Source organism: Bos javanicus, chromosome 13 (genome assembly GCF_032452875.1).
Source record: "Bos javanicus breed banteng chromosome 13, ARS-OSU_banteng_1.0, whole genome shotgun sequence".
Lineage (NCBI taxonomy): Eukaryota > Metazoa > Chordata > Mammalia > Artiodactyla > Bovidae > Bos > Bos javanicus.
Genome location: NC_083880.1, coordinates 65,213,918 through 65,227,970, shown reverse-complemented (window position 1 = coordinate 65,227,970; position 14,053 = coordinate 65,213,918). Strand labels below are relative to the sequence as shown.

At 52.2% G+C, this 14,053-nt stretch overlaps 1 protein-coding gene across 6 annotated transcripts in view; it reads right to left on the bottom strand.

Annotated features, from left to right (window-relative positions):
- Positions 1-14,053, bottom strand: part of EPB41L1 (erythrocyte membrane protein band 4.1 like 1) — a 172,655-nt gene that overhangs the window by 97,419 nt on the left and 61,183 nt on the right. Inside the window, exon 1 of one of the 6 annotated variants that reach the window (XM_061437462.1) lies at positions 2,612-2,729. The exons of the other annotated variants lie outside the window; for them this stretch is intronic. The gene's annotated coding sequence lies outside the window, so the exon portion shown is untranslated. Of the gene's footprint in view, positions 1-2,611; positions 2,730-14,053 lie in introns of those variants that run through there. 6 annotated transcript variants of the gene reach the window in all.

Sequence of the window (14,053 nt, the reverse complement as noted above, 5' to 3'; positions counted from 1 at the left end):
TGATTATTTTTTAAAGGATTATTAAAAAGAAAAATTCAGTAATTGCAATGGAGCCCTGAGGACCCCACACTGAGCAGTCAAGGAGACGAGGGGGAACAGGCCAGGGAGGTAGTGGGGAAGCTGAAAAGAAGGGTGGGGTGTCATGGAGATGAAGGAAGAGATGGAAGTGGGGATCCCCAGGGTCAGTGTGGCCTGGGAGGCACTGGTGACCCAACGCTTGCCCCCATGTCCCCAACAGCATTCACAACGTAATCCAGGCACCAAGAGGAATCAGCCATCGACCCCCACATATTCCTCAATGAAGAGTCTAAGAGTGGCCAGTGTCCCCACGAGCAGCAGGCACTTCCAATGCGAACTAGGCACCAGGAGAAGCAGTGACACACCACCCCATGGCCCTCAGCTCCCAGCCCAGCTCGAGCAAAGCAGAGAAGGCCTCAGGCAGAAGAGCCTGGCCGGGATTCTCTCCTATCTCCAGGACAAGGCTCTCCTGGGCCATAGAGGAGACAGCTGTTCTTTAATCCCTAAATTGTGTCGGACTCTTCTTCGATCCCATGGACTGTAGCCTGCTAGGCTCCTCTGTCCATGGGACTTCCCAGGCAAGAGCACTGGAGTGGGTTGCCATTTCCTTCTCCAGGGGATCTTCCCCACCCAGGGATCAAACTCGTGTCTCCTGCATTGGCAGGCAGATTCTTTACCACTGAGGCACAAGGGAAGCCTTCCTGGTCCATAGTGAAATGAAGCGAAAGTCGCTCAGTCATGTCCAACTCTTTGCAACCCCATGGATTATACAGTCCATGGAATTCTCCAGGCCAGAATACTGGAGTGGGAAGCCTTTCCCTTCTCCAGGGGATCTTTCCAACCCAGGGATCGAACCCAGGTCTCCCGCACTGCAAGCAGACTCTTTACCAGCTGAGCTACAAGGGAAGCCCTCCTGGGCCATAATCACTCACCAGTTCTGTAATGGTTCCCACGGGGATCACATTCTGCACAAGCATGCGCGTGGGTGCAGGCGCACATACACGCACACACTCGCTTCTCGGCCCTTCCCTCAGCCTCTCTGAGGCCCATCCCTTAGATGATGGGCTTCTTGGTAGAAGCGGACACCCCCCACACCCAGAGTCACATCACCAGCCTGCTTTCTTCACCTGGAAACCTCCTTCCTCTGTCCCCCCACCTCATCACAGACCCTGGGCAAACCTGAGCAGAGGAGGGAAGGACCCCCAACAACTCGCATCCCACTTCACTGTCCCAGCCCCAGCATGAATCCCTGCCTCCTGTCACACCCAGGGCAGGCCGTGGCCAAGCTGGGTGGAGGGAGGCTGGGCCACACAGCTAAAACACCAAACCAGGCACTGAAGGCCAGTGACCTAAGATGCCACCTCTGACCATCAACTAGTGAGTCAGCAAGAAGCAGGGCCAAGTCACTACCAGCGATCGCCCATGACACCCTCGTTCTGAGAAAACAGACCTTCCTTATGGCAGCCCACAGAGTACACGCAGGGACCACACTCCCGGTCAGCCTGTGTTCATGAGCATGGCTGGCAGAGACAAGGCCAGGACCAATGAGCCACCCCCTTTCCTGCCAGTGAGCTCAGCCTTATTACTTTGCTTCATTTTCAGCTCATCTGAAAGAGCCTCATTTGAGGTCCCTGGAGGATCTTAAAAGTGTTATTCAAACATTAGCTCTGACACGCGGCCTCCCCTCCCTAGACTTCACCCGCCCAAGGCAACGCTTTGCTGCCTGCTTTTTGGTACTGCCGGGGAAGAGCAGAGGCTTCAGTCTGCCACGTGGCACCACGGGCCCTGCCACCTCCAGCCCTCCTCAATCCAGACTTTCCCCAGCTCCCTGCCTATTTTAGAGGCGGGACCAGGGAAGGGGACTCAGTATTTCCCGTATGACAGGCATGCCATCTCGTTCAACCTCTGCCACAACCCCAAGGGTGGCATTATTATTCCTGTGTCATCGATGCAGAAACTGAAGCTGAGCACCCCAGCCAAGGTCACCTCACTGGCACATAGCCAGATGAGGCCAGGAACCCGGGACTGCCGAGTCCCATGGCTTTTCCAACCACTCATGCCTGCCCCAGCATGCTCTGCCCTGCCTGCAGCTCCGCTCGCCCTGAGCAGAGATGGGCAGCCATCCTTAGCTACCCCGTGGCATATAACCCCGAGCCTGGGCCCAAGTGGAAGGGACAAGACAAGACGGGGCTGAAAAATTTGGGGCTTCTAGAAGAGAAGGAAAAATTAAAAAGTGAGGCAATGCTAAGAGCTGGTTGCAACGCCCCATTCTGCTCTGCATCTTACAGGGGCACCTACAAAAAAGAACAGGATCAGAGCTCAACAAGAGGCCAGGTGGGAGGATAGGAGGTCGAAAAGGAGGAGATATGGGCTGTGTGTTAGGGAAGTCAGAGCTAGAAGGCCTTGGTCTTTACAGGTAAAGAAACTGAGGCACGTGGAGGGGAAGGGACCCACCCAAAGCCACGAGTGAGTCTGTGGCCACGCCAGGTCTCCTGACCCATAGGTTAGTTTTCCCAGATCTGGAAGAATGAAGGGCCTGGAGCAGATGCTGCTTGGGATAAATGAATAGTGAACGAACGAGGGGACCCATCACCTCCAGAGCTGAAGAAGAGGAGCACAGAAGCCTACGCAGTGCTTCCATGGGGACCCCAGTCTCACTCTAGTCTCTCACTTCCACGGAGAAGATGTAGGCAGGAGGGAGGCCTCTCCATTCACCAAAGCTCAGGCTCTACCAGGAGCCAATCACAGCCCCGGAAGGAGGCAGAAACTTTGGTTCCCCTGGCAACGCAGACAAAGGCCTCTGCTCAGCACAGCAATCAGCTGGAATAGGATGCAGACCATATTCCACCCCATTCACTCAGGGCTCTCCGCTCCTTTTCTCATAAGGAGGGAAACAATCCCATCCTTCTGGTTTTAGCTCCCGACCTCCAGCCACACCTCTGGGCCCATCTCAGATCAGAAGGAGGGGTAGGGATGGGCCTCTGAATTGGGGGCTTAGGGCAGCAGTTGAGCCCTATCCTATCTGGGGCAGGGGGTGCTTCCCAGGTGGCTCAGTGGTAAAGAATTCATCTGTCTCTGCCAATGCAGGAGACTCAGGTTCGATCCCTGGGTCGGGAAGATCCCCTGGAGGAGGGCATGGCAACGCACTCCAGTATTTTGCCTGGAGAATCCCCATGGACAGGGGAGCCTGATGGGCTAAATTCCATGGGGTCACAAAAGATTCAGACAGGACTGAGCAACTGCACAGTAACAACCACCACCATCCTGTCTGCGGGGGTCCTCTCTTGCCAGGTGTGCACCCTGAGTTGAGCCTGGGGCCTATGTGGACGTTCCTCAGCACATCAAGCCCCCCAACCCCCGACCACTCCCCAAAAGGCCATGCCAGCTGCCTGGCATGGAGCCACAGGAGTGCCAGGAAGGGCGGCACATGGCCCGGCCCAGACCCAGAAGTAATTCACAGCTGGATCTGAGCACATCTCATCACCTTCCTCCTGGAGTCTCATTTTCTCCATCTGTAAAGTGTAAAATCTAAGACCTACGGTTCTTTGGAAGAATGGCTCCCTGTCCACACTCACCAAAAAAATGTCTGAGGAGAGGACACAGGAAGGAGCTTAGCTTACACCACTTTCAAAAGGTTGCCTGGGGGACTTCCCTGGTGATCCAGTGGCAAAGACTCCAAGCTCCCAATGCCGGGGGCCCAGGTTCGATTTCTAGTCGGGGAACTAGATCCCACATGCCACAACTAAGACCCGGCACAGCCACGCAAATAGATTAATATAAATGTTAAAAGAAAACAAAGAAAGCAAGGTTGCCTGGCCCTTGGTCCAGAGTCTGGGAATGCATAAAACATTCCCATTCACTGGAATTGTCTCTTTGTACACACTTCGAGAAGACGAAAGAAAATCACAAGAAAACTGATGGACTCTGAAAATAGCTTCCAAATACAACCTCCGGCTCAGCCACCTCCAGGCCAAGCCAGAACATCCCCGATCCCTCATCCAGACTCCAGCCCAGCAGGGACAAGTATGTGCAATGTCCCCATGGAAGGATCCCTTGTCACTCAGGGAGGAGTCAATTATTCAGAGGTTTCAGGGAGACTTTCCACATCGAGAGTCAGAACAAAAAGAGAGGTTTTTCAGGAAGCTTCTTAATTCTCAGAAAAGTCTAACTATTGGGTCCAAACCTATGTGCATTCACTATGCTTTCAGCTCTATGATCCCTCAAGCACCTAACAAAAAAAACCTTAAAAAAAAAAAGAAAAGGGCATTCCCTGGAGGTTCAGGGGTTAGGATTCCAAGCTTTTACTGCAGAGGGCTCAGGTTCAATCCCTGGTCAGGGAACTAAGATCCCACCAAAAAGGAAGAAACCCTGAAGCCCCCCAGGATACAGCTGCTTCCCTCACCCCATCGCCCCACACTCATCAGTCCCTGCACTTTGTCCACTCCTCCTCGTCACCCACTCTCTTATCTGTTCCCTCTTGTCCTTCCAGGCACCTGAGTTTAGGCCCATCCTTTCTCACCAGGGCCACCCAACAGCCTTCCCACTGGCCTCTGGGCTGCAGCTTTCCCCTTCCAACCCATCCTCCGGCCTCCAGAAATTAGATCATATCATTCCCTGAAATGGCCCTCATCGCCGTCCAGACAAGATGCAACTCCTGGCCCATGTGCTGCAGGATCTGGGCCTGTCTGTGGTCTCCTTTGTTTTTCTTGTTGTCCCCAGCATGCACAGCAAACTTCCGCCACTTCAAAGCACCCTCCTGTTTCACATCTCTGTGTTTTTCTTTGCATTCGTAGTTCCCTCTGTCTGGAATGCCCTTTCTGAAGCCCCCAACGTTGGATGGAGATAACAGCTGACTTTCCTGAGAGCTCAATGTGCACCAGGCTCTCTGCTAAGCCCTTTGCAGGCACTACTTCATTTATCCTCACCAAGACCCTGTGAGGCAGGTACTTAACGCAGCCTCTTTACGGGTGAAGAAAAATGGGATCTGAGATGCGATGAAGCTGGAAGAAGTCACGTGGTTGACAAGGGGAGGAGATAGAATAGAAATCCATATATCTGACTCTGCTTTTGTTCAGTTGTTCAGTCATGTCCGACTCTTTGCCACCCCATGAACTGCAGCACACCAGGCTTCCCTGTCCTTCACTATCTCCCGGAGTTTGCTAAAATTCATGTCCATTGAATCAGTGATGTCATCCAATCATCTCATCCTCTGTCACCCCCTTCTCCTCTTGCCCTCAGTCTTTCCAGCATCAGAGTCTTTTGCAATGAGTCAGCTCTTCACATCAGGTGGCCAGAGTATTGGAGCTTCAGCTTCAGCATCAGTCCTTCCAGTGAATATTCAGGGTTGATTTCCTTTAGGATTGACTGGTTTGATCTCCTTGCTGTCCAAGGGACTCTCAAAAGTCTTCTCCAGCATCACAGTTCAAAAGCATCAATTCTTCGGCACTCAGCCTTCCTTATGGTCTAGCTCCCACGCATATACAACTACTGGAAAAACCATAGCTTTGACTAAATGAACGTTTGTCAGCGAATCTGACTCGCAGGTGGCCCCAGTCCTCTCGCCCCACCCCCAGCCAGGAACAGTGCCACTATGGTGGGGAGCAGAAAGCACAGTTTGTCCCCAGCAGCACCCCTTCTTTTTGGGCCTTTGGGAATAACCTGCCTCCGAACGCCTGTTCCTCTCTGAGTTTGCCTCCAACCCTGCACTCCCACAATCACACAGCACAACCTCTTCAAGTATACAAAGAGTCTGAGCCCCCAGCTCAGGAGCAGAGCTCTGGAATTAAAATTACTGGCCCATCAGTGACTCTCAGCAATGTTTTTCAGAAAGTCAAAACTCTGGCTTAGGATCAGGGGACCACCACAATCTGGTACCAGCTCATCTTTTCAACCTTAATTTCTCACTGCATCCCTGCCCCCATGGATGTGTGTCTTAACCACAATACAATGGTATTTACCACCCTGCCGTGTTGGTTCTCACTAAAAGTTGCCATTTACTAAGCACCTGCTAAGAGTCATGCCCTGAGCCAAACACTTAACTAGCATCTTGTGTCCCTAAAATTCATTCATTCAATTATCCAGCACATACCTACTTAAGATCTTTTAGGTGCCCTGCAATGTGGAGCGAACATGAGGTTAAAAATGGAAGACAGGGACTTCCCTGTGGCCCAGTGGTTAAGAATTCGCCTTCCAATGCAGGGGACGCAGGCTGCAGAACTAAGATCCCACATGCCACAGGGCAACTAAGTCTGAGTGCCGCAACTACTGAGCCCAGACCTTAACTAGAGAGACGCCCAGGCGCCACAACCAAGATCCCACAGGCCACAACTGAGACCGGATGCAGTCAAATAAATGAATAAACGTTTTTAAAATACAATACAAGATAAATGGTTACAAACTGTGATAAGCATTATGAAGAATTATGAGGTGGAGGTAGAGAGCAGTGCAATGGGGCTGGGGAGGGAGGTAACTAACCAAACTGAGCTGTAAAAAATGAGAAGGATCTCGGACAGCAAAAAGCCAGGGAAAGAGAATTCGAAGCAGAAGGAATCAGTTCAGTTCAGTTCAGTTCAGTCACTTAGTCATGTCCGACTCTTTGCAACCCCATGGACTATAGCACGCTATGCCTCCCTGTCCATCACCAATTCCCAGAGCTTGCTCAAATTCATGACCATCGAGTCATTGATGCCATCCAACCATCTTATCTTCTGTCATTCCCTTCTCCTGCCTTCAGTCATTCCCAGCATCAGGGTCTTTTCCAATGAGTCTGTTCTTTCACATCAGGTGGCCAAAGTATTGGAGTTTCAGCTTCAGCATCAGTCCTTCCAATGACTATTCAGGACTGATTTCCTTTAGGATGGACTGATTGGATCTCCTTGCAGTCCAAGGGACTCTCAAGAGTCTTCTCCAACACCACAGTTCAAAAGCATCCGCTTTCTTTATACTCCAACTCAGCTTTCTTTATAGTCCAACTCTCACATCCATACATGACTACTGGAAAAACCATAGCTTTGACTAGATGGACCTTTGTCAGCAAAGTAATGTCTCTGCTTTTTAATGTGCTGTTTAGGTTGGTCATAGCTTTTCTTCCAAGGAGCAAGCGTCTTTTAATTTCATGGCTGCAGTCACCATCTGCAGGTCCTGGGGTAGGGAAGGATTTGCTAAATCTACAGAGAGAAGAAGTAAACGACCCAGGCTCAGGATGGCAGTGGCTGGAGTAAGCCCCTCTCTGGGTAAACTCTCTCCTTCTGCTTGAGCCTGATAAGGGCAGGCCAGATTATAAAGACAAAAACCCTTCGGATGGAGACAGGCTACTTGCTAGCATGTTAGCTGATCCTATCACCGTCCCCAGGAAGCAAGCAAGGCCCTCATTCTGTCCCTCAGAACCGGAGGCACTTGGTATGCTATGACTCGCCTAAGGGTAGAAAGAACACGGCGGAGCTAGAACTAGAATCATAGTACGTGGCTGTTTGAGGATTACTGAGCTGAAAACCCTGCTGTACTGATGAAGACACTGAGGCCTGAGAAGAAAAAAGGATGTGCCCATGTTCACATGCTGAGTAAGCGATGGAGCTAGAACCAGGAGTCCCAGCAGCTTCCGCTTACGAGCTCCCCACGCAGCCTCCCTTGAGAAAGACGGCCAAGGGGACAAAGGTGAGGCTGCCCTTGGGGGGGTCGGGGGAGGGAGGCAAGGACAGGGCAGCCCTGTCTCCTTTCTCCTGCCCCTCTCCAGCTCCCAGCCCTCCCACTGCTTGTGGGTGCCGCAAAACCTGCTAAACCAGTGCCTGTGCCCGGGCAAGCGGCAGGGCACAGAGTTAGAGAGGCACACGCAGGCTGCAGACACCGAGAGCTAAGGGCCACGGTGGCTTCCCTGGAGGCCCACGGTTAGGACGCTGCGCTTCCAGTGCAGGGGGCCGGGTTCAATCCCTGGTTGAGGAACTAAGATCCCACATGGTGCAGTCAATAAAAGAGAGAGAGCCAAGAAACAGGGAGGACACAGAGCAGCTCCTCTTGAGACGTGCCAGCCAGGCCACATGGGCACTGCCCCGGGGCCAGCAGTGAACCGGTCTGTCACCCAGAATCAGCCACAGCTGGCCATCTGGCACAAAGCCCTGCCCTCTGCTTCCCCTCCCGCTCCGGACACTCAAATGTCAGCTATCAGAGCCACCAGGACAAGAGACCCAGGAACTTACCTGGGAGGACAGGAAGCAGGGAAACGTGACAACTATGACGCACAAATACGTCTCCCCTCCCAGCCACAGCCACTAGGATTAAGTCCCGCCACTCCCGGCCTTGTCGGGGACACACATGCTCTCAAGGGACATCCTGCCCTCCCCCCAACTGCAGTGACCAAGTGCCAGGAGATGGCTGAGCACAAGTCATGACTGTTGGGGGTGGAGGTCAGGAGACGGGCATGCCTTGGTAGCTCTGGAGCCCTGAGACTCTTGACACTTGACTCTGCTCTGTACCCCTGGGACTCCTGACACCCTGGAGCCCTGAGACTCTTGCGGACCTGGGCAAACCTGCCCTCTGGGGCTTCCGTCTCGCTGCCTTTCCCGTGGGGTCACTAGGTCAACTCCATTGTTTCAGGGAGCCTTGAAATGTTGCTCTCACCCCCCGACCACTGTACCTCTCACCACCTCCTGCCCAAAGGAAAACATAAGAAGTTACCCCCGTCAGTGGGCAGGGCCCCCACTGGACGGGGCTGGCCTCTGTGTCAGGGGGCGCCTGGCTGGAGCCTGTTCTGTCAGCTCTAGTGCCAGCCAGGGTGGTGGGGCCCCCTGGGCAGAGTATGGGGGAATTGATGATTCTATCAACTTTTCCCAAGTGCTCAGAACCCAGTTCAGAAACCACTCTCAAGGCCTATAAGACCCAGAAGCCACGCTGTCAGCAAGAAGGACCCCCGACATCAGTCTGGGCCTTGATCTTGGGACACATGGGTCAGGCAGGTGCCCCACACATGTCAGGGACTATCCTCATATCTCAACTGAAGGCAAAAGGAGATGATGAGATGGTTAGATAGCATCACTGACTCAAGGGACATGAACTTGAGCAAACTTGGGGAGGACAAGGAAGCCTGGTGTGTTGCAGCCCATGGGGTTGCAAAGAGTTGGACACAACTTAGGGACTGATCAACAACAACAAATTCTCATATCTCAACCAATCCCCTCCCTTGGTAGATGGGGAGGAGGCCCAGGGAGAGGCAGGGACCGGCCCAAGGTCACACAGCAAGGCCGCGGCAGAGGTGGAACCTCTGCCCAGACCCGACTCCCCCCCAGTCCAGGGCTTCCAGCACCTGCTGTCTCCTATGGCACAGACGATTTCCCAAATTCAAAATCATGCATTCCACGGAGGAACCTAGAGACACCTTCCTCGCCACTGCTTGGAAACCGCCAGAGACTGGTACAAAGTTCTGCCGTTAGATACGGATCACGTGTGTGCCTGCTGTGTTCGCTTCTGTGTCCCAGCACGTGGGTCCGTGCATTGAGTACAGCACGGATTCAGTGCAAACTGGCTGACCAACTCAAGGCCCAGTGGAGGTGAGTTCCCTGGCAGTGTAGTGGTTAAGACTCCATGCTGACACTGCCAAGAGCCTGGGTGCAATCCCTGGTCAGGAAACTAAGATCCCACAAGCCATGCAGTACCGCTAAAAAAAAAAAAAGACTCAATGGAGGAATGACTGGAGGCAGAATCCACTCTGAGGCCCAAGCACTGAGGGTGGGAGTAGAGCTGGGGGTGGCAGAGCAGGAAATAGCAGAGAGAGGCAGAAAAAGCTCAGGATCCAAGCAGGTTGTGTAGAACAAGCAGGGACACTGTGGGCCCACAGCTTCAGAAATCCTGGGACCCAAAGCTAGACAGGTCTCCTCCAATCATCTTGAACGTATGGACCTGAAGACTTGTGTGCATGTTCCTGTGACTTGGCAAGGCCACCAAGCCAGCCACTCTGTCGTTTATTCAGTCACTTGCTCCCTTGCTCTCCAAAACTTACAGGCTGAAAATCAGTGTTGGTAACAGTTGTCTCCAATTTGCCAGTCGGTGCTGCCAGACCCCGGAGAAGGCAGTGGCACCCCACTCCAGTACTCTTGCCTGGAAAATCCCATGGACGGAGGAGTCTGGTAGGCTGCAGTCCATGGGGTCGTTAAGAGTCGGACACGACTGAGCAACTTCACTTTCACTTTTCACTTTCCTGCACTGGAGAAGGAAATGGCAACCCACTTCTTTGTTCTTGCCTGAAGAATCCCAGGGACGGAGGAGCCTGGTAGGCTGCAGTCGATGGGGTCGCAGAGTCAGACATGACTGGAGCGACTTAGCAGCAGCAGCAGCTGCCAGACCCAGAGGCTGATCCTCACAGCACCTCTGACCAGGAGTTGAGCTCCTAAAGTGTGAGGACCTGAGCTGAAATCAGGGGCAAGCCACTTCTCCTAAGACTCACAACCGCATTTGTAAAATAGAGATGGTGATGCCTCCCTGCCCTCCCTTAGTGAATGCTCTGAAAGTCATATACAGTGATGGATGTGAACATGCCTTGTAAACTGTAAAGTGCCAAAGAGATAAAAGAGATTATTCATAACAATAATATTGCCATCACCAGCCTCACTGGCCCCCAGAGAACTTTGTTGTTCAGTTGCCAAGTCGTGTCGGACTCTTTGCAACCCCACGGACTGCAGCACACCAGGCTTCCCTGTCCTTCATTATCCCCCAGAATTTGCCAAAGTTCATGTCCATTGAATCAGCGGTGCCATCCAACCATCTCATACTCTGTTCTCTTCTCCTTCTGCCTTCAATCTTTCCCAGCATCAGGGTCTTTCCCAATGAGTTGGCTGTTCGTATCAGGTGGCCAAAGTATTAGAGCTTCAGCTTTAGCATCAGTACTTCCAATGAGTATTCAGTGTTGATTTCCTTTAAGATTGACAGGTCTGATCCCCTGACTGTCCAAGGGACTCTCAAGAGTCTTATCCAGCACTACAGTTCAAAAGCATCGATTCTTTGGCACTCAGCCTTCTTTATGGTCCAGCTCTTACATTAGTACGTGACTACTAAAAAGACCACAGCCTTGACTATATGGAACTCTGTTGGCAATGTGATGTCTTTGCTTTTTAACGTATTGTCTAGGTTTGTCATTGAGAATTCCTCTAAATGTCAGTGACCATCATCATTATTGCCACCAACAATAATTAACACCTATCAGTTGAAAATGGCAACCCACTCCAATATTCTTATCTGGAGAATCCCATGGACAGAGGAGCCTAGTGGGCTACAATCCATGGAGTCGCAAAAGAGTCACACACGACTGAGCAACCAACACAAGACACATCAGTTATGAGATACTTGACTCAGACACTTGTATCTCAGGCACAGTCCTCTGCTCATTGCCTGCTTTCTCCCATTTCAGCTCCATAACCTCTGAAGTGGGAACTATTATTGGGTGCATTTCACAGATGGCAAAGCTTAGGCACACAGCAATGAAGTATCTCATTGAAATCCACACAGTAGGTGGTGGAGCAGGGGTCTACACCCAAGTCTATTGTAGTCTGGAGTTCCAGCTCATTCTACTGCCTGGTGGGAGCCTGTTGCCTTGTTAAAGCTACTCCCCTTTACCAAAGCCTGTTGTGGCACAAAGTGATATCACTTCTCTGACCCTTGCAGCAGGAACCCCTGACATGGGTAGGATTGGCGGATTCTGTCCTCTCTGTTTGACAAATGAGGCAACTGATCTCTAGGAAAGCTTGTCAACCATGTGTTTTAGGCCACTGATCATAGAACAGTAGGAATATAAAGGACTCAGGAGAGTGGATCCAGTAGGGGAAACTGAAGCCCGGAGAGGGAAAAAGACATGCCCAGGTCATTCATTCAAACCTTTCCCAAGACCTGTGCATATGTAAGACACACATATGAAAAAAGCAGTGTGGGGTTTCCTTGGTGATCCAGTGGTTAAGAATCCACCTTCCAACACAAGGGACTTAGGTTCAATCTCTGGTCAGAGAACAAAGATCCCATAGGTCACAGGGCCAGAGAAGGCAATGGCATCCCACTCCAGCACTCTTGCCTGGAAAATCCCATGGGCGGAGGAGCCTGGTTGGCTGCAGTCCATGGGGTCACGAAGAGTCGGACACGACTGAGCGACTTCACTTTCACTTTTCACTTTCATGCATTGGAGAAGGAAATGGCAACCCACTCCAGTGTTCTTGCCTGGAGAATCCCAGGGACTGGGGAGCCTGGTGGGCTGCCGTCTGTGGGGTCACACAGAGTCGGACACGACTGAAGCGATTTAGCAGCAGTAGCAGCAGCAGCAGGCCACAGGGCCACTAAGCTGTGTGCCGCAACTAAAGAAGCCCTCACGTGCCTCAACTAGAGAAAGCCCACGCCCCTCGATGAGAACCAGCACAGCCAAAAAACAAAGAAAAAGAAAAGAAAGCAGTGTCTACTCTTCTAGTTTTCTAATGCTGCCCCACCGCTACACCCCGCCCAATCCCACCTTTGCATCCAGGGCCAGCCACTGCCACCACTTCCGTAGTCTTAGTTCCCAGTTTAGCAAACGAGGAAACTCCCTTGGCCAGTAAAGAGTTCTAGAGGCTAACACAGCTGCCCCAGGACCACATAAAGCCCTGGAGGCCAGTCCCCATGCCCTGCCGCCCCCAATCCAGGGAGCTCTGGAGGTAAAGACGGTGCCCACGCTGTATTCACAGGGTTGTGCCACCATCACCACTAATTCCAGAATCCTGGTTATTCTTAGCAAGCCCCGAGCTGTAGTCCCCAGCGCTCCTAGGAACACGGGGCTCCTCCCTGGTTTGGCCCAGACGCCACTTTTCTGGGAAAGGCCAGGGTGCCCCTAGGAAGAATTTCTCTGTGGCAGAAGTGGAGCAAAATGTAAACACTCAGCGGACACTGTGTTCCACTTAGTGCAACAAATTATGGACTGTCTGGGAAAGGGGCCCGCCACGTGAGGCCGGCCCAAGCCAAGTCTCTTCCTAGCCTTGTCTCGCTAGCTGCTCTGAATGCAGCGATCGTTTAGGTCCCTGGCCTCAGTTTCCCCATGTGCAGGCTGACACATGAGCCTCCAACACCTTACAGAGGGATCCCTCCTAACAAATGGCTAATCTCTTCCACCTTGTCAGAAGAAAAAGGCCAACCTTTTATGTCAGCGGAGATTGGCAAGAACAGCAGTCTGGGGCCGACCTAGGGAATGCTCAGATTTAGAACTGGTGAGGAAGGTTTTTTTTCTGGGGCCTTAGGAAGCTTGGGAATGTGTGAACTGGGGACATGACTCGCACGTTTTGGGCCAAAAAGGGAGTCCCAGAGGCAGTGCTTAGAGCCATCAGCACTGGGCAGCAGGAAGAAAGGTCAGGATCCAAGACACTGGTTTCTGTCTTTCACCTCTGCTCTGCCACTCACTAGCTGTCTGACCTTGGAGAAGTCACTTACCTTCTCTGAGCCTCAGTGAACCCATCCACAGAATGGGGATAAATATAGCCTCTGTGCCTTCCCTTTCAGGATTATGGGGAAAATCTGATGAGATGATGAATAGAAAAGTCCTAGTCCCGCCCCATGAAAGAATTCCCCCGCCCTTCTCCACCTCTGTTGCCCCTAGCGAAATGCTGGAATCCCTCCAAGAAAGGTTGGAGAAATCCAGGGATCCCAGAGACAAGAGGGGCCACAGAAGGAATGCTGAACATCTGTGTCCTGTCTGGATGACATTTGTGAAGCCTGGCCCCCCCTCCCTGAGACAGCCCCTCTAGCTCTCAGGCAAACAGCAAGCCAGGAAAAGAGTCTGTATTCACATTGGGAAGAAACTGAGGGGCAGACAGGGGAGCCAGAATCAGCATTTCTGAGCCATCGAGATAATAGGAGTCTCTGGACGAGAGCAGGGAGGAGGCTGTTGGTGGTCGGGCAGGGGAGGGGTGTCCTCCTGTTGAGTCTCCCCCACCTCCATCCCTCCTGCAAAAACCAATGATGTCACCTTTCATGTGACAACTCTAGCTGTGTCATTTTCTTCCTCTGTAAATGGGGGTGATAAAGCCTCTGACACACCGTGAGT